The sequence below is a fragment of the Rhinoraja longicauda genome, chromosome 14 (genome assembly GCF_053455715.1).
Source record: "Rhinoraja longicauda isolate Sanriku21f chromosome 14, sRhiLon1.1, whole genome shotgun sequence".
NCBI classification, from domain to species: Eukaryota; Metazoa; Chordata; class Chondrichthyes; order Rajiformes; family Arhynchobatidae; genus Rhinoraja; species Rhinoraja longicauda.
In genome coordinates, this window is record NC_135966.1 from 44,132,860 (window position 1) to 44,157,147 (window position 24,288).

Genomic DNA, 24,288 nt, shown 5'->3' on the forward strand with positions numbered 1-24,288 from the left:
ACTAGCTATATCACACTGTGTATCACATTCAGTGCCCACGCCTGTGCTACAGTGCTTTGGCTTGCTAGCCCAGTGCCAGTAAGAGGTGGGACCAGAATCAAATGGACATAAAACCCTGAGGATAAAATGGATTACCGGATTTTTGTAACAAATCTGCCAGATTCAGGACCAAGTTTATGGATGAATTTTTCTTTTTTTTCCGGCTTTTAAAAGCGGTTGAATTCAATCCCCCAGCTGGGATGTGAACTTTTGTTGTCTGCATTCTTAATCCAGTAATTATTCTGGGCCTGGTTTATTTCTCTCCGAGTTTCCCTGGTGACACAGGCTTGTGGATGGGGTGATGTGGACCCAGCAGGCCAGGGGAATCCTCCAGAACATCTGATAATTACTCCCTGCTTGTGATCACGCAGGAGAGGGCTACTCTTTGCTCTTTAGCCGAGTTTATTTCAAGAAGGCGCTCAGCCCGTGTTCCATTGGCCATATCGATCCGTGCGTAGACCAGGTGAAACGGGTAAGACGGATAAGAGGGGATTTTGTTCCCTCTATAGTAGTTTCAGTATCTGTTTAGTTCCTTGTCACGTGTACTGAGGTGCAGTGAAAAGCCTTTGTTGCCTGCTATCCAGTCAGCGGAAAGACAACACATGATTACAATCGAGCCATTCACAGTGTACAGATACATGTTAAGTGAATAACGTTTAGTGCAAACTGAAGCCAGTAAAGTCCGATCAAGGATAGTCCGATGGTCACCAATGAGGTAGATAGTAGTTCAGGACTGCTCTCTGGTTGTGGTAGGATGATTCAATTGCCTGATAACAGCTGGGAAGAAACTGTCCCTGATTCTGGAGGTGTGCGTTTTCACACTTCTATACATTTTGCCCGATGGGAGAGGGGAGGAGTGGCCAGGGTGCGACTCGTCCTTGATTATGCTGCTGGCCTTGCCGAGGCAGCGTGAGGTATAAATGGAGTCAATGGAAGGGAGGTTGGTTTGTGTGATGGTCTGGGCTGCATCCACAATTCTCTGCAATTTGTTGGTACAGAGGTCATGCAGGTGAAGGTCGGCCAGTGGTTCCTGACCCCTGCCAGTGCCTGACCCCTAGCAGTGCCTGACTCCAGCCAGTGCCTGACCCCTGCCAGTGCCTGACCCCTGCCAGTGCCTGACTCCAGCCAGTGCCTGACCCCCTGCCAGTGCCTGACTCCAGCCAGTGCCTGACTCCAGCCTGTGCCTGACGCCTGCCAGTGTCTGACCCCTGCCAGTGCCTGATGCCTGCCAGTGCCTGACCTCTGCCAGTGCCTGACACCCTGCCAGTGCCTGACTCCAGCCTGTGCCTGACCCCTGCCAGTGTCTGACTCCAGCCAGTGCCTGACCCCTGCCAGTGCCTGACCCCTGCCAGTGCCTGACGCCTGTCAGTGCCTGACCTCTGCCGGGCCTGACCCCTGTCAGAGCGTGACGCATCAATTATATACTGAGGACTGTGTGTGGGCACTGCACGCTCTGTGTGTGAGTGTCAGTACTACCTGCCTTTGAACACTGGCCAAGGTTGTAATGAGAGATCAAATGAAATGCCACGGTGATTTGGTTCCAGAGTTGATAGCCCAGTGGATGAGCTTTGCTCCAAACCCTCTCCTTCGCTTGGGAATGTATGGGTGCATTTTCCCCTCACTACTCCCACCACCATGTAGCTTTGGAAGAATATTTTGGGATGACCGCCCCCCATGGATATTGTTTCATAGCTCAGCCTGAAGGTGAGAGTTGACAACATGTGAGGCAGCGATAGGTCTGTCTTATAGGATTTAGCTTCAGAGCTCTTCTTCGTAGCGAAACATCTTTCGGATATTTCAAGGGAAGCGTTGGCACCCAAGATCTTCCTGTTCCCATCCATTCCTTACAGTCATGCCTGATACTGAGGGCTACACCACCTCAAACATCTGCTGCAGCTCACAGTGTTCCACCCGCCTGCCTGGACACCAATCTATTCAACAGTGGGAGACCGGACAGGTGTAAAGGATAGGAAGATGTGGTCATATCACTGGTGGTTCGAAACAGAATCAAGGTGGGGGTGAGGGGGAGGGGTGTGGGTGGGGATGATAAACTACTTGTTCCTGCTCTTCAAACACGGGTCTGAAGAAAGGGCCTTGACCCGAAATGCCAGATGCTGGTTGAAATCGAAGATAGACACAAAATGCTGGAGTAACTCAGCGGGGCAGGTAACATTTCTGGAGAGAAGGAATTGGTAACGTTTCAGGTCGAGATCCGAAGAAGGGTCTCGGCCTGAAACGTCACCCATTCCTTCTCTCCAGAGATGCTGCCAGTGCCGTTGAGCTACTCCGGCATTTGGTGTCCATCCCACATTCCCACAGCTGAACCCAATCCAGGCCTGACTTGATTTCTGCATGGCTGCACTTTCATCGGGAGCCAGCAGGGGACAACGTGGAGAAGGGATCCTGGCCGACCGAGCTGCTTCCCCAGACTGCGGTCGTTCATCGTCCGTGGCTCAACGCCAGGCCATGGGCTGTTGTTCCGACTATATCTGTAACTCAGCAAAACCAAGAGCAGCAGTACGCTGGAGCGACGTGTTTCGCAGCTGCTCTCCCATCGAAAGCCGGAGAGGATATTTGCAACATCTTGCACGTCCCAAGTTTATGTTACAAGCCTTGGGCACCTGCCAATTAACAACTTACAGCTGTGCTCTACAAAAATAAATTGCACTCAATTTGTCAAAATGATTTTGAAATTATTCCTCAGCCAGTTGAGCTGGGGTTGTTTTGCGGACTGAAGCTAGAACTGGGATCTCAGAGGGACTGCAGTGACTTGCACGATCTCAGCAGTGGTCAGCTTTCAGAAACAGCACAGTGGACTGGGGACAGGGAGCTCGCCCACTGTAAGTCAGGTGTGGAGAGAGGGACTGTGTACATCGCGGGCACTGCACTGTTGTGTGTTTGCACCATCATCAGCACACAATGATTGCCCAGGCAGATCATCAAATGCTTGACCAAGGAGTTAGGCCCTGTGGGAGTAGACTCTGGGCTGCTAGGGTCTGAGGAGAAGATTGAGGAGACAGGGTCTCTGGAGGCCACTCGGACAAGGTGGGCTTTGAGTGGAAGAGGCGCTGAGGAGATAGACTCTGAGGAGGAGACTTTGAGATCTGTGGAGGTAAATTCTGTGGAGATAGAGTCTCAAGAACAGCTAAAAGGAGGCAGGTGGGCAGCTTACAACCCAGCGGTATGAATATTGATTTCTCTAACGTCAAATAACACTTGCATTCCCTCTTTCCATCCTTCCCCCACTCTAGTCATCGTACTAGTTTCTCTGTCGTTTTGGTGAGTTTCACTGTGTATAACTCATGGCCAGCCCACAGCCAACAATGAACCATTGTGAGCTCCACCTCTCATTGATCATCGTTACTTTTCACATATCTTTCATTCATTTGTTCTATATCTCTCTATGTCACCGTCTATATCTCTCGTTTCCCTTTCCCCTGACTCTCAGTCTGAAGAAGGGTCTCAACCCCGAGACGTCACCCCGAGCTGCTCTCCAGAGATGCTGTCTGACCTGCTGATGCATGAAGGCCACTGATGAAATAGCTGATGATAGTTGGTTAGGACACTGCCTTCAGACGCTCCTGCTGGGATGTTGGCCTCTGGTAACCCCAACTTCCTTTGTGCAAGACAGAAATAAAAATCTGGAGTAACTCAGTGGGACAGGTGGTATCGCTGGATAGAAGGAATAGGTGACGTTTCGGGCCGAGGCCCTTCGTCAGACTGAGACGCAGGGGAGAGGGAGACACAGAGATAGGAAAGTGTAAGATGTGAAAATGAGACAAAGGGGATGGGGTAGGGTACTGACATGGATAGAAAATTGGTTGACAGACAGAAAGCAAAGAGTGGGGATAAATGGGTCCCTTTCGGAATGGCAGGCAGTGACCAGTGGGGTACCGCAAGGTTCGGTGCTGGGACCCCAGCTATTTACGATATACATTAATGACTTAGACGAAGGGATTAAAAGTACCATTAGCAAATTTGCAGATGATACTAAGTTGGGGGGTAGTGTGAATTGTGAGGAAGATGCAATAAGGCTGCAGGGTGACTTGGACAGGTTGTGTGAGTGGGCGGATACATGGCAGATGCAGTTTAATGTAGATAAGTGTGAGGTTATTCACTTTGGAAGTAAGAATAGAAAGGCAGATTATTATCTGAATGGTGTCAAGTTAGGAGGAGGGGGAGTTCAACGAGATCTGGGTGTCCTAGTGCATCAGTCAATGAAAGGAAGCATGCAGATACAGCAGGCAGTGAAGAAAGCCAATGGAATGTTGGCCTTCGTAACAAGAGGAGTTGAGTATAGGAGCAAAGAGGTCCTTCTACAGTTGTACCGGGCCCTGGTGAGACCGCACCTGGAGTACTGTGTGCAGTTTTGGTCTCCAAATTTGAGGAAGGATATTCTTGCTATGGAGGGCGTGCAGCGTAGGTTCACTAGGTTAATTCCCGGAATGGCGGGACTGTCGTATGTTGAAAGGCTGGAGCGATTGGGCTTGTATACACTGGAATTTAGAAGGATGAGGGGGGATCTTATTGAAACATATAAGATAATTAGGGGATTGGACACATTAGAGGCAGATAACATGTTCCCAATGTTGGGGGAGTCCAGAACAAGGGGCCACAGTTTAAGAATAAGGGGTAGGCCATTTAGAACAGAGATGAGGAAGAACTTTTTCAGTCAGAGGGTGGTGAAGGTGTGGAATTCTCTGCCTCAGAAGGCAGTGGAGGCCAGTTCGTTGGATGCTTTCAAGAGAGAGCTGGATAGAGCTCTTAAGGATAGCGGAGTGAGGGGGTATGGGGAGAAGGCAGGAACGGGGTACTGATTGAGAGTGATCAGCCATGATCGCATTGAATGGCGGTGCTGGCTCGAAGGGCTGAATGGCCTACTCCTGCACCTATTGTCTATTGTCTATTGTCTATTGTCTATTGTCTATTGTAAGGAGCCCTTGTTGCCACACTTGATCAGATACTGCCTGGATGTCAAGATCACTCACTCCCACCTCACCTCTGGAACTCACCTCTTTGGTCCCCTTTGGACCACAGCTCTGCTGAGGTCTGGAGTTGAGTGGTCCTGGAAAAACCCCTCATCATGCTAAGGAAGGGTCCTGGTCTGAAATGCTGTCTGCCCATTTCCCTCCACAGATGTTTCCTGGTCTGCCGAGTTCCTCCAGCAGTCTGTTTTTTGGCAAAGCTAAATCTGGGCATCAGTTGATAATACTGTCGACAACAGCTTTCTTCACTTGACTGACGATTGGGCATAAACCATTGGGCTGGAAATGAGCTGGATTTGATTTATCCTTTTTTTGCAGTGACCAAGTTCACTTAAGACTTACTAGTTCAGAATGGAACTCCTGTCATTATGACAATCTAAGTGCTTTTATCTTTCAATTCATACTTGTCAGGACCCGAACATACTTCACAAGTGTGGAACCCCCCCCCCCCCACAAAGTGCTGGAATAATTCAATGGTTCAGGCACCATCTGTGGAGGAAATAGACAGGTGATATTTGGGGTCTTGACCTTTCTTCAGACCTGGCCTGAAACGTCTCCTATCCAGTTCAGCTCAGCTCAGTTTCGTTTATTGTCATGTGTACCGAGGTACAGTGAAAAGCTTTTGTTACGTGCTAACCAGTCAGCGGAAAGATGATTACAATTGAGCCATTTACAGTGTACAGATGTAAGGGAATGTACAGTGCAAGGGAAAAACGTTTATTTATTATCCATTCCCTCCATAGTTGCTGCCTAATTTGTTGAGTTACTCCAGCACTTTTTGTTTTACTCAAGGTTCTAGCATTTGTGTCTTCCGAGGTTGAAAGGCTTGCTCTTCACAGTTCCACCAGGTGGATTATTCCTTTGTTGTGTGTTGATGGTCTAAATGGGGATTTAGTTTAGAGTGCTGTTTCTGTCTTGTGTCTGTCTAATTTTAAATGTATAGAATGGCATGGCTGGCATTTTACATTTAATATTGCCTGTGAATTCAGTGATTGCTTTGATTTTCCTTTCACATTCTGCTCTACCTAATCCCAAAATTACAGGGATTTATTTATCTACATTGTAATATTTCCCCATGGCAATTAACAGAGGTAATTGTAAAATAATCGACTTCTTCTTGGACGAAAATCAAACACGCATTGCACAATGTTTGTATCATTTGTTAATAGATGAACTCTAACACGACAACGGCAAACAATTAAAAATGCAAACTTCTGGAGGAATTTTGTGAGCCACAGAGTCATGCAGCATGGAAACACGCCCCTCAGCTGTTCTTGCCAATGCTGACCACAACGCCTCACCTACACTGGTCCCACCTGCCCGCGTTTGGCCCATATCCCTTTAACGCTTTCCTATCCATGGTCTTGATCCCTGGTACAGTCTGATAAACAACCTCCCACCATCACACTCTGCTTCCTTCCAAGAAGCCAATTTTCTATCCAGTCATAGAAACATAGAAAGTAGGTGCAGGAGTAGGCCATTCGGCCCTTCGAGCCAACACCGCCATTCAATATGATCATGGCTAAGCATCCAGAATCAGTACCCTGGTCCTGCTTTTTCCCCATATCCCTTGATTCCGTTAGCCCTAAGAGCTCTATCTGACTCTCTCTTGAATACAGTCATAGAAACATAGAAACATAGAAAATAGGTGCAGGAGTAGGCCATTCGGCCCTTTGAGCTTGCACCGCCATTCAATATGATCATGGCTGATCATCCAGCTCAGTAGCCTGTACCTGCCTTCTCTCCATATGCCCTGATCCCTTTAGCAAAAAGGGCCACATCTAACTCCCTCTTAAATATAGCCAATGAACTGGCCTCAACTACCTTCTGTGGCAAAGAATTCCACAGACTCACCACTCTGTGTGTGAAGAAATGTTTTCTCATCTCGGTCCTAAAAGACTTCCCCCTTATCCTTAAGCTGTGACCCCTGGTTCTGGACTCCCCCAACATCGGGAACAATCTTCCCGCATCTAGCCTCTCCAACCCCTTAAGAATTTTATGTTTCTATAAGATCCCCCCTCAGTCTTCTAAATTCCAGCGAGTACAAGCCCAGTCTATCCAGTCTTTCCTCATATGAAAGTCCCGCCATCCCAGGGATCAATCTGGTGAACCTTCTCTGTACTCCCTCTAAGGCAAGAACGCCTTTCCTCAGGTTAGGAGACCAAAACTGCACACAATACTCCAGGTGCGGTCTCACCAAGGCCCTGTACAACTGCAGCAGAACCTCCCTGCTCCTAAACTCAAATCCAGTCGGCTAGCTCTCTTTGGATCCCATGTGATTTAAGCCTGCCGTGTGGAACCACATCAAATGTCTTGCTGAAGTCCATTTAGACAACGTTTACAGCTCTGCCCTCATCAACCATTTTGGTTACTTCTTCAAAAAGGTTAATAAGATTCATAAGACACAGTCTTCCATGCACAAAACCACGCTGACTATCCCCAATCAACCACTGACTATCCAAATCAATATATATTTTACCCCTCAGAATACTCTCCTGTAACTTGCCTATCACAATGCTCAGCCATGCACACTCTGGGCCAGCAAGGAGTTGTTTTGAGCAGTGCTATCCACCAGGCTTGCAATACAGCATGGATGGCACAGACAAATATACACTGGTCTTCACCTTCCATGTTCCTGCCTTTGGTAGTCCTGGAGAAACATGTCAAAACTGAGGCTTAGCTAATCTACAATGGCGGGACTGTCATATGTTGAAAGACTGGAGCGGCTAGGCTTGTCTACACTGGAATTTAGAAGGATGAGAGGAGATCTTATCGAAACGTATAAGATTATTAAGGGGTTGGACACGTTAGAGGCAGGAAACATGTTCCCAATGTTGGGGGAGTCCAGAACCAGGGGCCACAGTTTAAGAATGAGGGGTAGGCCATTTAGAACGGAGATGAGGAAAAACTTTTTCAGTCAGAGTTGTCAATCTGTGGAATTCTCTGCCTCAAAAGGCAGTGGAGGCCAATTCTCTGAACGCATTCAAGAGAGAGCTAGATAGAGCTCTTAAGGAAAGCGGAGTCAGGGGATATGGGGAGAAGGCAGGAACGGGGTACTGATTGAGAATGATCAGCCATGATCACATTGAATGGCGGTGCTGGCTCGAAGGGCCGAATGGCCTCTTCCTGCACCTATTGTCTATTGTCTATTGTTTCTCCCTTCTGCTGAAGCCCCTTTTAACCAGATTACCAGTGACCAAACCGGGATGTAATGCTGGGGCTTTTCTAAGGCACTGGTCAGGGCAGGTTTGGTGTATTATGAACAGTTTTGGACCCCATAACTGAGGAAGGATGTGATGGCATTGGAGAGGGCCCAGAGGAGGTTTACAGGAATCATCTCTGAGATAATTGGGGTAACGTATGATGAGCATTTGAAGGCAGTGGGTGTGTATTTGCAGGAGTTTGGAAGGATGAGGGGGGACCTCACTGAAACGTACAGAATAGTGAAAGGCCTAGATATAACGGGTGTGGAGAGGGTGTTTTCACTAGTTGGAGAGACTGGGACCAGAGGACTCATCCTCTGAATAAGAGAATGTTCCTTTAGAAAGGAGATGAGAAGAAATTTCTTTAGTCAGAGGGTGGTGAATGTGCGGAATTCATTGCCACAAGGCTGTGGAGGCCATGGATGGATGTTTTTAAGGTGACCGTTGACAGGTTCTTGATTAGTACAGGTGTCAGGGCGTATGGGGAGAAGGCAGGAGAATGGGGTTGAGAGGGAAGGATAGATCAGTGATGATTGAATGCCAGAGTACACTCGATGGGCCGAATGGCCTAATTCTGCTGCTATGACTTATGACCTTAATATGAACTTTTGGTATTGATCTTGGTTTTTTATTGTTTTGTATCCAGGTAGTTAATGCCATCTTCAGGAAACGGGGCTTCCCCTCCTCCATTATTGATGAGGCTCTCACTAGGGTCTCTTCTACATCCCTCAGCTTCCGCTCTTGCTCCCCCTCCCCCCACTTGCAACAAGGACAGAATCCCTCTCGTTCTCACCTTCCACCCCACCAGCCAGCGGATCCAACAAATCATCTACCAACATTTCCGTCACCTACAACGGGACCCCACCACTGGCCATATCTTCCCATCCCCTCCCCTTTCTGCATTCCGCAGAGACCATTCCCTCCGTAACTCCCTGGTCCACTCGTCCCTTCCTACCCAAACCACCCCATCCCCAGGCACTTTCCCCTGAAACCGCACGAGATGCAACACCTGTCCCTTTACCTCCCCCCTCAACTCCATCCAAGGACCCAAACAGTCTTTCCAGGTGAGACAAAGGTTCACCTGCACCTCCTCCAACCTCATCTATTGCATCCGCTGCTCTAGATGTCAACTTATTTACATCGGCGAAAACAAGCGCAGGCTCGGCGATCGCTTCGCTCAACACCTGCGCTCGGTCCGCATTAACCAAACTGATCTCCCGGTGGCCGAGCACTTCAACTCCCCCTCCCATTCCCAGTCTGACCTTTCTGTCATGGGCCTCCTCCAGTGCCATAGTGAGGCCCACCGGAAATTGGAGGAACAGCACCTCATATTTCGCCTGGGCAGTTTGCAGCCCAGTGGTATGAACATCGACTTCTCCAACTTTAGATAGTTCCTCTGTCCCTCCCGTCCCCTCCTCCTTCCCAGATCTCCCTCTATCTTCCTGTCTCCACCTATATCCTTCCTTTGTCCCGCCCCCTTGACATCAGTCTGAAGAAGGGTCTCGACCCAAAACGTCACCCATTCCTTCTCTCCCGAGATGCTGCCTGACCTGCTGAGTTACTCCAGCATTTTGTGAATAAATACCTTCGATTTGTACCAGCATCTGCAGTTATCTTCTTATACTAATTAATGCCATACATGACTGGATCAGATACTGCAAAAGAGAAAATGAGCAGAGGGCAGAATATAGTGTTACAGCTATAAATAAAAAAATGTACATGTGCCACAACGAGATAGATTGGAAGATCAGGAAATTCATCACGCGCATAAGCGAGGACTGTTTAAAAGTCTGATAACAGTGAGGAAGAAGCTGATCTTGGATTATGGTGGCACATGCATTCAAGCTCTTGCATCTTCTGCCCAATTAGGGAGAGGAGAAGAGAGAATGGCCAAGGTGGGAGTGGGTCTTGATTATGTTATCCACTTTCCTGAGGACGCATAAAGTCAATTGAGTTTGTGTGATGGACTGGGCTGCGTTCACAACTCTGCCATTTCTTGCAATCTTGGAGAGGCAGTTACCTTATGAAGCGCTGATGCATCCAGAGAGGATTCTTTCTGTGGTGCATCTGTTGAAACTCATGACCAATTGGAGGTACGCCAGAGTTCTTTAGACTTCTGTGGAAGTGGAGGCATTGGTGTGTTTCTTTGGCCATAGTTTCAACATAGTTGGACCGGGATACATTGTTGGCGATAGTTACCTGTTGTGTGTACTTCACTCCGCTTCCTGACGTTGACGACTAGTTCCTTCATTTTGTAGACAGTGAGGGGAAGTGGTTGGCATGACACCATTGAGTCTGAAGAAGGGTCTCGACCCGAAACGTCACCCATTCCTTCCCTCCAGAGATGCTGCCTGTCCCGCTGAGTTACTCCAGCTTTTTATAGACAATAGACAATAGACAATAGACAATAGACAATAGGTGCAGGAGTCGGTCATTCGGCCCTTTGAGCCAGCACCGCCAATCAATGTGATCATGGCTGATCATTCACAATCAGTACCCCATTCCTGTCTTCTCCCCATACCCCCTGACTCCGCTATCTTTGAGAGATCTACCTAGCTCTCTCTTGAAAGCATCCAGAGAATTGGCCTCCACTGCCTTCTGAGGTAGAGAATTCCACAGGTTTTGTGTCTGTCTTAGGTTTAAACCAGCACCTGCAGTTCCTTCATTAAGTTCCCTTTATCGTTCCGGTATTCGGATACAGCCCACGATGGTAATTCCATCTGCAAATTTGTAAGTAGACTTGGAACAGAATTTGGTCACTCAGTGGTGAGTGGAAGGGGAGTATAAAGGGGTGATTTGCAGACTTACGGAGTATTGGAGTTGACGATGTTGTGGTGCCTATCCTTAATGATGAGGTCTGTGGTCAGGAAGCTGTGGATCCAGTTGCAGAGGAGGTGCTAATTCCTCGATGGAGGAGTTTGGTGATGAGGGTAGTTCGAATGATGGTGTAAAAGATAGAGCCATGGTCAATAAATAGGTTTCTGACTTAGGTTCCTTGTTATTCAAATGTCTCAAGGATGTGTCGGGCCAGGGAGATGGCGGCTTCCATGGACCCGTTGGCACTCCGGGTGAGCAGATCCAACTTGCCTGCCGCGGTCAGACGATGGAGGAGGACTTGCTCCACAGGGTGCAGAGATGCCGGGTCGGAGGCCATAGGTCGGGTCGTGGGCCAGAGGTCGGGTGGGGCACAGGACGGGTCGGGGCCAGAGGTCGGGTCGGGGGCCAGAGGTCGGGTTGGGGGCCAGAGGTCGGGTCGGGGGCCTGAGGTCGGGTCGGGGGCCAGAGGTCGGGTTGGAGGCCAGAGGTCTGGCACAGGACGAGGTCGGGTCGGGCCGAAGACAAGCCGGAGCCTCGAGGTTGGGTTGGAGCCTCAAATAGAGTTGGGCTGAGGACTAGGTCGGGCCGAGGTCGACGGGATGCATTGCCGAGAACAAAGAGGGACCTGGCGTGGGTGGGAGGGCGACGAGCCGCGATCAAAGGGGAACATGGTGTGGGGGGGGCATCAGGAACAAAGGGGGACCCAGTGTGGGCGGACCACTGAGGATAAAGGGGGACCCAGCCTTGGGGGGGGGGGTGGAGAAGGGGTGAGTACTTATTGTACCTTCGCCAGCACCTTTGTGGCAACTCTTTTGTGTACTTTGTATGCAAAAACAAAGAATTTCTCTGTACCTAGTGACAATAAAGTGACAATAAAGTATCATCATCAGTGTACAAGTGACAGTAAAGTATCATCATCATTGTTATCAGTGGGAGCTGAGTTGCAGTGGCTCATGGCAGTGTAGTAGGTTGGAGTTGCATAATCACCAGCCTCTCGAAGCCCTTCATGATGCTGGATGTGGGAACCAGCGGACAGTAGTCATTAAGGCACACTATCTTGTTCTTCTTTAGCACTGGGGTGATAGTTGGCTTCTTAAAGAAGGTGGGAACCTCAGACTCGAATCGGGAGAGACAGGAAGACATCGACATATACTCCTGCTCGGGTAATGTTACCACTGCAGGAGTGGGAATGCAGAAGCCAGGGCAATCGTTGGACAAAACTGACTTACAACTCGGCTATGGTAACTGAATTTTAAATGCAAATGTTTCCCTTTTTATATCTTTGAATTGAAGAGAGGGCACTCCAAAGACGTACAGGTATGTAGGTTAATTGGCTGGGTAAATGTAAAAATTGTCCCTAGTGGGTGTAGGATAGTGTTAATGTGCGGGGATCGCTGGGCGGCACGGACTTGGTGGGCCGAAAAGGCCTGTTTCCGGCTGTATATATATGATATGATATGATATGATATGATGGCTGTTTGGTGCATGTGGAATGTGTGAATATATAATCTAGCACGTCTGTGAGAACAGAAGAAACACATTTCTCTTCCTTCCAAAGCCCAGCTCTATTAGTTTGAACATGTTTAACCCTTGCACGGTAGGACGGTGTTGCTTGTGCAGCCACTTCACAGTTTCAGTCACCTGGGTTCAACCTCAACCTCGGGCTCTTTCTGTTTGGAGTTGGCACAAGTCCAGTTTAGTTTATTGTCACGTGCACCGAGGTACAGTGAAAGCTTTGGTTGCGTGCTAACCGGTCAGCAGAAAGACAATAGAGCCATTCACAGTGTATAGATACATGATAAGGGAATAACGTTTAGTGCAAGGTAAAGCCAACAACGTCCGGTCAAAGATAGTCCAAGGGACATCAAGGAGGTAGATAGTAGTTCAGCACTGCTCTCTAGTTGAGGTAGGATGATTCAGTTGCCTGATAACCTCTCGCTTACTACCCCTGGAGCTCCAGATTTCTCCCACTCAACTGGCCACAGTAAATTGGCTCCAGTGTAGGCGATGGTCAAAAGATTCAAAGGAGAGCTACCAGGCAAGTGAAAGAGAATACATTTGGGTGGTACGGTGGCACAGTGGTAGAGATGCTGCCTTACAGCGAATGCAACGCCGGAGACCCGGGTTCGATCCTGACTACGGGCGCTGTCTGTACAGAGTTTGTACGTTCTCCCCGTGACCTGTGTGGGTTTTCTCCAAGATCTTCGGTTTCCTCCCACACTCCAAAGATGCACAGGTTTGTAGGTTGATTGGCTTGGTAAATGTCAAAGTTGTCTCTAGTGGGTGTAGGATTGTGTTAATATGCGGGGATCGCTGGTTGGTGTGGACCCGGTGGGCCGAAAGGGCCTGTTTCTGTGCTGTATATCTAAACTCTAAACTAAAGAAGCACAGAGGAAAGGAGCAGATGGATAGTGGAGCAGGTCATCGAGGAGCTGGCATGGCCCAGTGGGCTGAATGGTCTCACCAGTGCTTGAGATGAAAAAATATGCTTATTCTTTGCATTATTTAAATCTGAAATTATTTCTCTGTCCGCCTTCTCTCTTGAAAATGATGATTCACATGAGGATACCCTTCACTAATTTGTGGTCTCCCACTCAGGGACACCCATCTGCGTGGCAGTGCATTACATCAAGGTCAGCCATCTTCAACAGTGCAGTCTATATGTGACCCCAGTCCCACACCATGGTCTCGCACCCTGGCCACTCCCTTCTCCCCTCTCCCATCAGGCAAAAGGTACAGAAGTGTGAAAACGCACACCTCCAGATTCAGGGACAGTTTCTTCCCAGCTGTTATCAGGCAACTGAATCATCCCACCACAACCAGAGAGCAGTGCTGAACTACTATCTACCTCATTGGAGACCCTTGGGCTATCTTTGATTGGACTTTACTGGCTTTACCTTGCACTATACATTATTCCCTTATCTTGTATCTATACACCGTGAATGGCTCGATTGTAATTAGCTTGGCAGACCCTTATGAGAATGAGAAATAAATTAAAAATTGTTTATTGAAGTAGGATGCATGACCCAATTTGCACCATTTCAGGGACAGAGGAACAAAGAAAACAGCAGGGACTGAAGAGTGAGCATGCTTATTGCTGGTTAAATGGCTCTGCTGAAACTTGTGATCATGCCATTGTGTAAAGAGATTACCTGGGCAGCAAGCCATTCCCACTCCTACATGTGTAGGAAAGAATTGCAGATGCTGGTTTAAATCGAAGGTACCACACAAAATGCTGGAGTAATTCAACGGGACAGGCAGCTTCTCTCCAGAGAAGGATGGGCGACGTTTGGGGTGACACAAAATGCTGGAGTATCTCAGCGGGACAGGCACCTGAAACATACCCCCCCCCCCACCGCCCCTCCCCCCCCCTTCACTCCAGAGATGCTGCCTGTCCCGCTGAGTTACTCCAGCCTTTTGTGTCTACCCACTCCTACATGATTCAGCTAGATCTACGCTTGAGATGGAGCAGTCATGGTTATGGAGCTGGACTGGCAAGCTGGAAGTTGGGATTCAAATCACAATCAGACTGAACCATGAGATTGTATTAGAAATGTGATAATGTGTAAACTGTCATCAGGAAAATTACCACTAAAACGACAGGATTTTCATAAAAATCCAATTGGTTCACCAACATCGTTCAGAGGGGAGAGGGGAGAGCCTGATACTTCTACCTTCAGAACCCCCGTGGACTTTATTCTCTCATGATTGAGTCTTAATTCTTTGTTCCGGTCAGTGAGTACAGGACTATTAATATCGGCCAGTATGAATCACAGTAGCTTTCTGTACGCTTGCAATGTAGATGTACTTCAGTTAATGTCAAATACGTTTGAAGTGTCAAAGAGGTTGGGAAAAGTTCAGTCTGACTATAAATTATGTAGACTTCTGCTTTGTTCACTTTCCCGATCACACCACAAATACTCAGCGTATAGACAACACCACTAATGGTATTACATTACATGGGGGCTAGTGGAATCAAGGGATATGGGGAGAAGTTGGGCACAGGTTACTGATTGTGGATGATCAGCCATGATCATAATGAATGGCTCGAAGGGCTGAATGGCCTCCTCCTGCACCTATTTTCTATGTTTCTATGAAAAGGAATGGATTGGATTTATACCGTATAAACCTTCACCAAATGTTTCAGGGATATCGAAACACTTCACGTGTCAGGATCCGGGGATCTTGAGGAGTTGCCGCTCTGGTGCCGGGATGTGGCTAGACTTTTCAGACAGCAAGGGGAACAATAAGGTGCACTGCATGTCAAGGTGTCTGTGAGACTGCCATTTTGGCCAGCGCATGAAGACAACACACCAGGCTCGCAGTCTGCCACAGAGCTATCGTGCCCTGAGTTTGTTCCTGACCCCGGATGCTGTCTGTGTGGAGCGTACCCACTCTCCCTGTGGCGGTGTGGGTTTCCTCCGGGTGCACTGGTTTCCAACACATCCCAAAGACGTGCAAATTAGAAGTGCAATTTTCTGCTGTGAATCACACCCAAGTGTGTAGGTGGCAGGACAATCAGGCAGAAGATGATGGACGAGTGTGAAAGAGAAGAGGAAATACACAGGGAATCAGATTGCTGGGATTCCTACGAGAGCTGGCAAGGAATAAAGGGGTCCCAAAACACGACACGACAAAATAATAAGGTATGAGACGTATGGAAGGTATGTCAACATGTTGGAGAAAATATAGTCACGCGCAAACTGTAATCTCCCATGTGGAGAAAGGGATGGGGAAATCAGGGAGTGGGTGGGGATGGGGAGCTGGAGATCAGGGGTGGGATGGAGATTAGAGATGGGATCTGTTGTTGGAGATCAGGGGATAAGATGGGGATTGGGGAGCGCATGAATCAAGGGTGGCACGGTGGCGATACGGTGGAGTTGCTGGCTTACAGCGCTGCAGCGCTGGAGACCCTGTTCGATCCTGACTACGGGCGCTGTCTGTACGGAGTTTGTACGTTCTCCCCGCGACAGCGTGGGTTTTCTCCGAGATCTTCGGTTTCCACCCACGCTCCAAGGACGTACAAGTTTGTGAGTTAATTGGCTTGGGTTGGTATACTTGGTACGAGTGTAAATTGTCCCTGGAGTGTGTAGGCTTGTGTTAATGTGCGGGGATCGCCGGTCGGTGCGGACTCGGTGGGCCGAAGGCCCTTTTTCCCCACTGTAACTAAACTAGAAAATAAACGAAAAGGAAATAAGACTATTGACGAGAGAGTAAAATAAAGGAGAGGAGAGAGTATAGTGGGGGTGAGGATAGTTGGAACAGGGATAGTGAGGGTGATAGTGAGTATGTGGACAGGGGTTGTGAAGATGGTGAGTGGGGATAGTGGGAGTGGAGGTAGTGGGGCTTGGATGCTGGGGAAGGGGATGAGTGGTGGGGATAACGGGGAAAGGACTGGGAGGGGGAGGAAATGCTTGTAGAGGCGTTGATAAAGATGGGGAGAAATTCACATTTTGGTGAGAAAATCTTAGGTGATGGTGACTGGATGGACTAGAACACAGAATTGGTGAGGATGGGACGGAGGTTTGGGGAGAAAAGGGAAGTGCTGGTCGGTTTCAGAAGAAGACTGAAAGGGATTAGTGGTTGGCTAGGCAATGGACAAACAGTGGTGGGGTGATGGAAGATTGTAGGCAGAGTGAAGGTTGGTTGGGAGATGCTGTGTAGTAGAGGGTGGGGGAGAGGGGGGGTGCGGAGGGCTCAGGCAGTTTGGGGTGGGGTGCAGTCATGGATTAGCTGATCGATTTTAGCCACTGTTTATAGAATATTCTGCTAAATTCGCACCCCGCCACAGAATTTCCAAGTGGATATGTTTTTGATGCGGTCCTTGTACATGACGTTTCTTTTCTGCTGCCCATGAAAATGTGACACCCCTCATTGGTACTAGACATTATCTAAAACAGAACCGCACTACTCTATTTATTCACAAAATGCTGGAGTAACTCAGCAGGTCAGGCAGCATCTCGGGAGAGAAGGAATGGGTGACGTTTTGGGTCGAGACCCTTCTTCAGTCACCCATTCCTTCTCTCCCGAGATGCTGCCTGACCTGCTGAGTTACTCCAGCATTTTGTGAATAAATCGATTTGTAACAGCATCTGCAGTTATTTTCTTATACCACACAACTCTTCTCCTCATTGCACAAACTCACACATATGCCGGCTGCCTGCCCTTTTCCCAGGCTACATCCGTGCCCGGGTGGCATTTGAGAGGGAATACGCGTTGTCCACAGGCACCCTGGGGTATCTCCGGGACCGCTGGGCACCGCGGTCACTATCTTTAACAAGGATGGTGAGTGACATAGTTATGTGCAGGAAGGAACTGCAGATGCTGGTTTAAACTGAAGATAGACACAAAATGCTGGAGTGACTCAGTGGGACAGGCAGCATCTCTGGAGCAAAGGAATAGAAACGTCACCTATTCCATTTCTCCGGAGATGCTGTCTGACCCATTGAGTTGCTCCAGCTTTTTGTGTCTATTTTTGGTGATGTAATTATTTGAAAATGTAGTGATTAGAAAGTTTGGCGATTTTGTATTAAGGTGGTGGGTGGGTTATCACTGTTTTGGTTTGTAAACATAATTTTTATAATAATTGCATAAGTTATTTTTGATTTAAGAAAACATACATGTGAACAATCTGCAAGACTGCCGTGAAATCTCCACCTCCATCAGGTGGTGATAGTGTTTCTATCTGGCTTCAACTGGAGCAGTTGTGTTGAGAACATTCATGGCTCCAGCAGAGGTCTGAGAGGGAGCCCTGTTGTTAACTGAGCAGGTGGTTTAACCTCTGTGAATGATGTCTTCTCACAGCAGGACCTCAGGGTTACGGCAGATGGAGGGACGCTAACGTCCATTAGCTGCAGCTGCCAGGGGCGTGCAGTGATGCGACCTTCATGGAGCTTCATTCACCCCTTCTGATGGCGGATAAACTAACTCATAGTGTCACACACATGGACACTGGCCCTTCAGCCCACTCACGCTGATTTATGAGTCTGAAGAACCATCTCAACCCGAAGCTTCACCCTTTCCTTCTCTCCACTGATGTGATGATGATCACAACATCATATCAGGGCAGCTACCTGTCGTTATTTCTACAGAAGGCAATAAGAGACATTCAATAGTGAAACAGTGAGACATCAGGGCAGACATCTTCCCTTAGTTGTGAAAGGTAGGTTCAACAAGTTTAAGGAATCCTAGATGTTAAAGGTTGGGATGTGTTTATACACCTTACCCTTCCATATCTCTCGTCTCCCCCTCCCCTGACTCTCAGTCTGAAGAAGGGTCTCGACCCGAAACGTCACCCATTCCTTCTCTCCAGAGATGTTGCCTGAGTTACTCCAGCATTTTGTGTCTATGTTCAGTGTGAACCAGCACTTGCAGTTCCTTCCTACACAGGTGATCTCTTATGGTAGGTTTACAAAATTGGCAACAAAGGCCCAACTGGATTTCTATATCAGGGAGGGTGTGTAAAAAATAGTGAGAAAGTCAAAGAGGGGGCAGGAAATATAACTGGCGACACGATTAAAGAAAATTCCAAAACATTTTACAAAGAAATAGCCCAGAGAGGATTTACATGGATGTTGCCAGGACTGATTCTCAATCTGTAGAGGGTCTCGACCCGAAACGTCACCCATTCCTTCTCTCCAGAGATGCTGCCTGTCCCGCTGAGTTACTCCAGCATTTTGTGTCTGTCTTACGAGGATGTTGCCAGAACTAGATAGAGGGCAACTGGGAATGCAAGAAAACAAAATGGTGTTCCATAGCTTAGAAGACTGGGGGAGGGATGGGTAGGACAAGGAGAATAGCTCTGACAGAGTGAATGGGTTAATATACAGGTAGAGTCGTCTAGGATCAGATCGATCCTCTCCATAGATGTTGCCTGACCCGCTGAGTGCTTCCAGCTTGCTCATTTTGTCAAGCTGGAAAGGATACAGAGAAGATTTTCGAGGGTGTTGGTTGCCAGGACTAGAGGGTCTGAGCTATAGGAGAGGTTGAATAGGCTGGGACTCTATTCCTTGGAGCGCAGGAGGATGAGGGGTGATCTTACAGAGGTGTACAAAATCTCTTTACACCGAGACCACACCGACAAACGATCCCCGTACATTAACACTATCCAACACACACCGGGGGCAATTTTACACACGCACTGAGTCAATTAACCCACATACCTGTACGTCTTTGGAGTGTGGGAGGAAACTGAAGATCTCGGAGAAAACTCACGTGGTCACGGGGAGAACGTACAAACTGCGTACAGACGGCACCTGTAGTCGGGATCAAACCCGGGGCTCTGGCGCTGTAAGCGCTGCAAGGCAGCAACTCGCCCCTGCGCCCTTTCCTCCTCAAAAAGCTCCAACAGGGTTGTCAGGCAAGACCTCCCCTTAACAAAACCATGCAAACCTAGGCTTATTCTATGATGTGCTTCCAAGTACCCCGTCACCTCAAATGTAATAAAATACTCTAAAGCTTTACCCTCCACTGAAGTCAGTCTAACCGGCCAATAATTTCTTTTCTTTTGCCTTGCTCCCTTCATAAACAGTGGAGTTACATGTGCAATATTCCAGTCCTCTGGAATCATTCCTGACTTTAGTGATTCTTGAAAGATCACTACTAATGCCTCCACAATCTCCACAGCTACCTCTTTCAAATCCCTGGCGTGCAGTCCACCTGGTACAGGTAACTAATCCACTGTCAGACCTTTCGACTTCCCAAGCACTTTTTCCTCAATAATAGCGACTGTATTCACTTCTACACCCTTACTCTCTTGAATTTCTTGCACATTGCTGGTGTCTTCCACTTTGAAGACTGGTGTAAAAATGTTATTCAGTTTGTCTGCCATTTTTCTGTTCCCATTACTACATCTTCAGAATCATTTTTCCAGTAGTCCAATGTCTACATTTGCCTCTCTTTTACACTTCATAAGGTCATAAGCGATAGGAGCAGAATTAGGCCATTCGGCCCATCAAGTCTACTCCGCTATTCAATCATGGCTGATCTATCTCTCCCTCCTAACCCCATTCTCCTGCCTTCTCCCCATAACGTCCTTTAATTCTGAGGCTATGACCTCTAGTCCTAGACTCTCTCACTAGTGGAAACATCATATATTTGAAAAACATTTGGTTTCTTCTTTTATGTTATAGGCCAGCTTCCCTTCATATTTAATATTTTTTCTCTTTATTTCATTTTTAGTTACCTTTAAAAGCTTCCCAATCCTGTAGCGGCCTGCTAATCTTTGTTACTTATTTGGCATCTCTTTTGCGTTTATGTTGTCTTTGATTTCCTTTGTCATTTGCAGTGGCCTCATTCTCCCCTTAACATTTTTCTTCCTCTTTGGGATGAATAGATCCTGCATCTTCTGAATTACTCCCGGAAACTCCTGCCATTGCTGTTCCACCATCATTCCTGCTGCTGACGCCTTTCAGTCAACTTTAGCCAGCTCCTCCCTCATGCCTTTGCAGTTGCCTTTACTTAACTGTAATGCCGATATATCAGATTTCAACTTCTCCCTCTCAAACTGCAGGTTGAATTGCATCACATTATGATCACTGGCTCCTAGGGGTTCCTTCACCTTGAGCTCCCTAATGAAATCTGGGTCATTACGCACACCAAATCCAGAATTGCCTTTTCCCTAGTAGGCTCGACCACAAGCCGCTCTAAGAAGCCATCTCATGGGCAGTATACAAACTCCTTCTCTTGGGATCCAGTACCAACCTGATTTTCCAAGTCTACCTGCATATCGAATTCCCCCATGGCCACCATAACATTGCCTTTCCTGCATGTCTTTCACATCTCCAGATGGAATTTGTACTCTACTGTCTGGTCTGAAGAAGGGTTCCGACATGAAATGTCTCCTATCCATTTTCTCCAGAGATGCTGCCTGACCCGCTGAGTGACTCCAGCATTTTGTGTCTACAATTAGTATAAACCAGCATCTGCAGTTCCTGCGTTTTGCGTGTCTTTTCAATCGCATGTATATCCTTGTATGTTCAGCTCCAAGGTCTGATCCACTTTCAGTCACAATTCTGTCGTACCTGTGCTGGAAGCCCATTCTTCTTGTTTGGAATACTGCGTGATTTTAGATACAACACCTTCACCACCTTCCTTTCCAAATTGGTCCCCATATTGCCTGACATCAGACTGTTCTCGCTTGCTAAACCTCCTGTCCTATATCTTATTCTGGAGACACAAAATGCTGGAGTAACTCAGAGGGACAGGCAGCATCTCTGAAGGGAAGGAATGGGTGACGTTTCTGTTCGAGATTCTTCTTCAGACTGATTCTTCTTCTGGAGACTTCAGTTACCTCTCTGGCACTCTCCTTCCCTTTATACATATTTGTCCAATTTGTGACACCCTCCCACTCCACTACTTAGTTTAAAGCCTTGTCTACGGCCCTAGTAATGCGATTCACTAGGACCCTGGTCCCAGCAGGGTTCAGGTGGAGTCCATCCCATCAGAACAGCTCCCTCCTTCCCCAATGCTGATGCCAATGTCCCATGAATTCAAACCCACTTCTCCCACACCAATCTTTGAGCCATACGATTACCTCTCTGATTTCATCATCCCTTTGCCAATTTGCTCGAGCTTCAGGTAACAATCCAGAGATTATTACCTTTTTGGTTCTGCTTTTTAGTTCAGTCCCTTTCATTGTTCTACCCAGGTCATTGGCAACAACATGGACCACGACAACTGGATCTTTGCCCTCCTGCTCCAAGTTGCTCTGCGGATCAGATGAGATGTCCGAAATCCGGGCACCAGAGGGCAATTCGGCCTTCGGGACTCTCGATCCTTGTGACAGAGAATTGTGTCCTTTCTCCTGACTGTACTATCCCCAATTACTATGTTGTGAACCCTACCCTCCTGTAGGCTCCTGAGATCTGGACTCCTGCAGCAGACACCTCAATGTGGTGGAATGATACCACAAACACTATAGAGTCATCGAGTTGGACTGCACAGAAGCAAAGCCTTGGCCCACCTTGCCTATGCCATTCATGATGCCCATCAACACTAATCCCATTTACCTGCATTAGTCTGACCCGCTGAGTTTCTCCAGAATGTTGTGTCTATAATTGGTATCAACCAGCATCTGCAGTTCCTTGCTATTGCATGTCTTTTCAATAGGATGTGTATCCTTGGAATAGTGAAAGCCTTGTAGAGCCTTTGCAATAGTGAAAGGACTATATTGAATAGTGAAAGGCTTGGATAGAGTGGATGTGGAGAGGATGTTTCCACTAGTGGGAGAGTCTAAGACCAGAGGTCATAACCTCAGAATTAAAGGACATTCCTTTAACAAGAAAATGAGGAGGAATTTAGTCAGCGGATGGTGAATCTGTGGAATTCTTTGCCACGGATGGCTGTGGACGCCAAGTCAGTGGATATTTTTAAGGCAGAGTTAGATAGATTCTTGATTAGTATTGATCAGTCCAGGGTTATGGGGAGAAGTCAGGAGAATGGGGTTAGGAAGGAGAGATAGTTCAGCCATGATTCAATGGCAGAGTAGACTTGATGGGCCGAATGGCCTAATTCTGCTCCTTTAATTTATGACCTTATGATCACTCGTTGCTTTTCCTATCCACGTAATGTCAAAATGCCTTTTAAAAGGATTTGCCTCCACCACCTCCTTTGGCAGCTCGTTCCAGATAACATACCCCTCAAATCTCTTTTAAACTTACCCCTCTCACATGTAACCTGTGCTCTCTAGTTCTAGACTGCCCGAGCCTGGGAACAAGACTTTGGCAATCTATCCTATTTATAACCTCCAACGCTCCGGTGAGACTAAACGCAACCGATCCAATCTCTCCTTTTCACAGCCCTTAGTTCAATGCAGTATCTTAGAGAATCTCTTCTGCATTCTCTCTTTCGCTCTCACATCCTGTACGATGGTGAACAGAACTGTACACAAAACTCCAAGTGCAGTTTCACCAATGTTTTTTTCCGGCTGCAAAATTCCCCAAATTCACTGGTAGGATAAGTGAACCAACATCAATGTCCTCATAAAGCCCCACATCTCTAATGTTGAGGCCTTAATGACACACATTTGGGCACAATGAGCAGACCATGATGATCACAACATCACACCAGTGGACTGAGAGCAGCTCCTTGTAGTTATTTCTACAGAAGGCAATAAGACATTCAACAGCGAAACAGTGAGACATCAGGGCTGACATCTTCCCTTAATAGTGAAAGGTAGGTTCAACAAGTTTAAGGAATCCTAGATATTAAGAATTGAGAAATGTTTTCACACCTTACCCTTCCATATCTCTCGTCTCCCCCTCCCCTGACTCTCAGTCTGAAGAAGGGTCTCGACCCGAAACGTCACCCATTCCTTCTCTCCAGAGATGTTGCCTGAGTTACTCCAGCATTTTGTGTTTATGTTCAGTGTGAACCAGCACTTGCAGTTCCTTCCTACACAAATGATCTCTTATGGTAGGTTTACAAAATTGGCAACAAAGGCCCAACTGGATTTCTATATCAGGGAGGGTGTGTAAAAAATAGTGAGAAAGTCAAAGAGGGGGCAGGAAATATAACTGGCGACACGATTAAAGAAAATTCCAAAACATTTTATAAGGAAATAGCCCAGAGAGGATTTACAAGGATGTTGCCAGGACTTAAGGGCTTGGGCTATAAGGAGAGGTAGGCCAGGCTTGTACTTTATTCCTTAGAGTGCAAGAGGCTGTGGGGTGATCGTATAGAGGTAGATAAGATCAGGAATAAATAGGATGAATGCGCAATGTATTTTTCCCAGAGTAGATGAATCAAGAACCAGAGGGCATGAGTTTACCATGAGAGAGGAAAGATTTAATGGGAGTCTGAGGGGCAACTTTTTCTCACGGAGGATGGTGGGTATATAGAACGAGCTGCCAGAGGACGTATGTAAAGAGAGACTTACACCAAAGATAGATACAAAATGCTGGAGTAACTCAACAGGTCAGGCAGTATCTCTGGAGACAAGAAATAGGTGACGTTTTGGGTTGAGACGCTTCATCAAACTGATGGGTCATCAGACAGGAGGGTCTGATGAAGGGTTTAGTTTAGTTTAGTTTAGAGATACAGCACGGAAACAGGCCCTTCGGCCCACCGAGTCCACACAGGCCTGCGATCCCCACACATTAACACTACCCTTTACACATTAAGGACAATGTTACAATTATACCAAGCCAATTAATCTACAAACTTGTACGTCTTTGGAGTGTGAGAGGAAACCAAAGATCTTGAAGAAAATCTACGCAGGTCATGGGGAGAACGTACAAACTCCA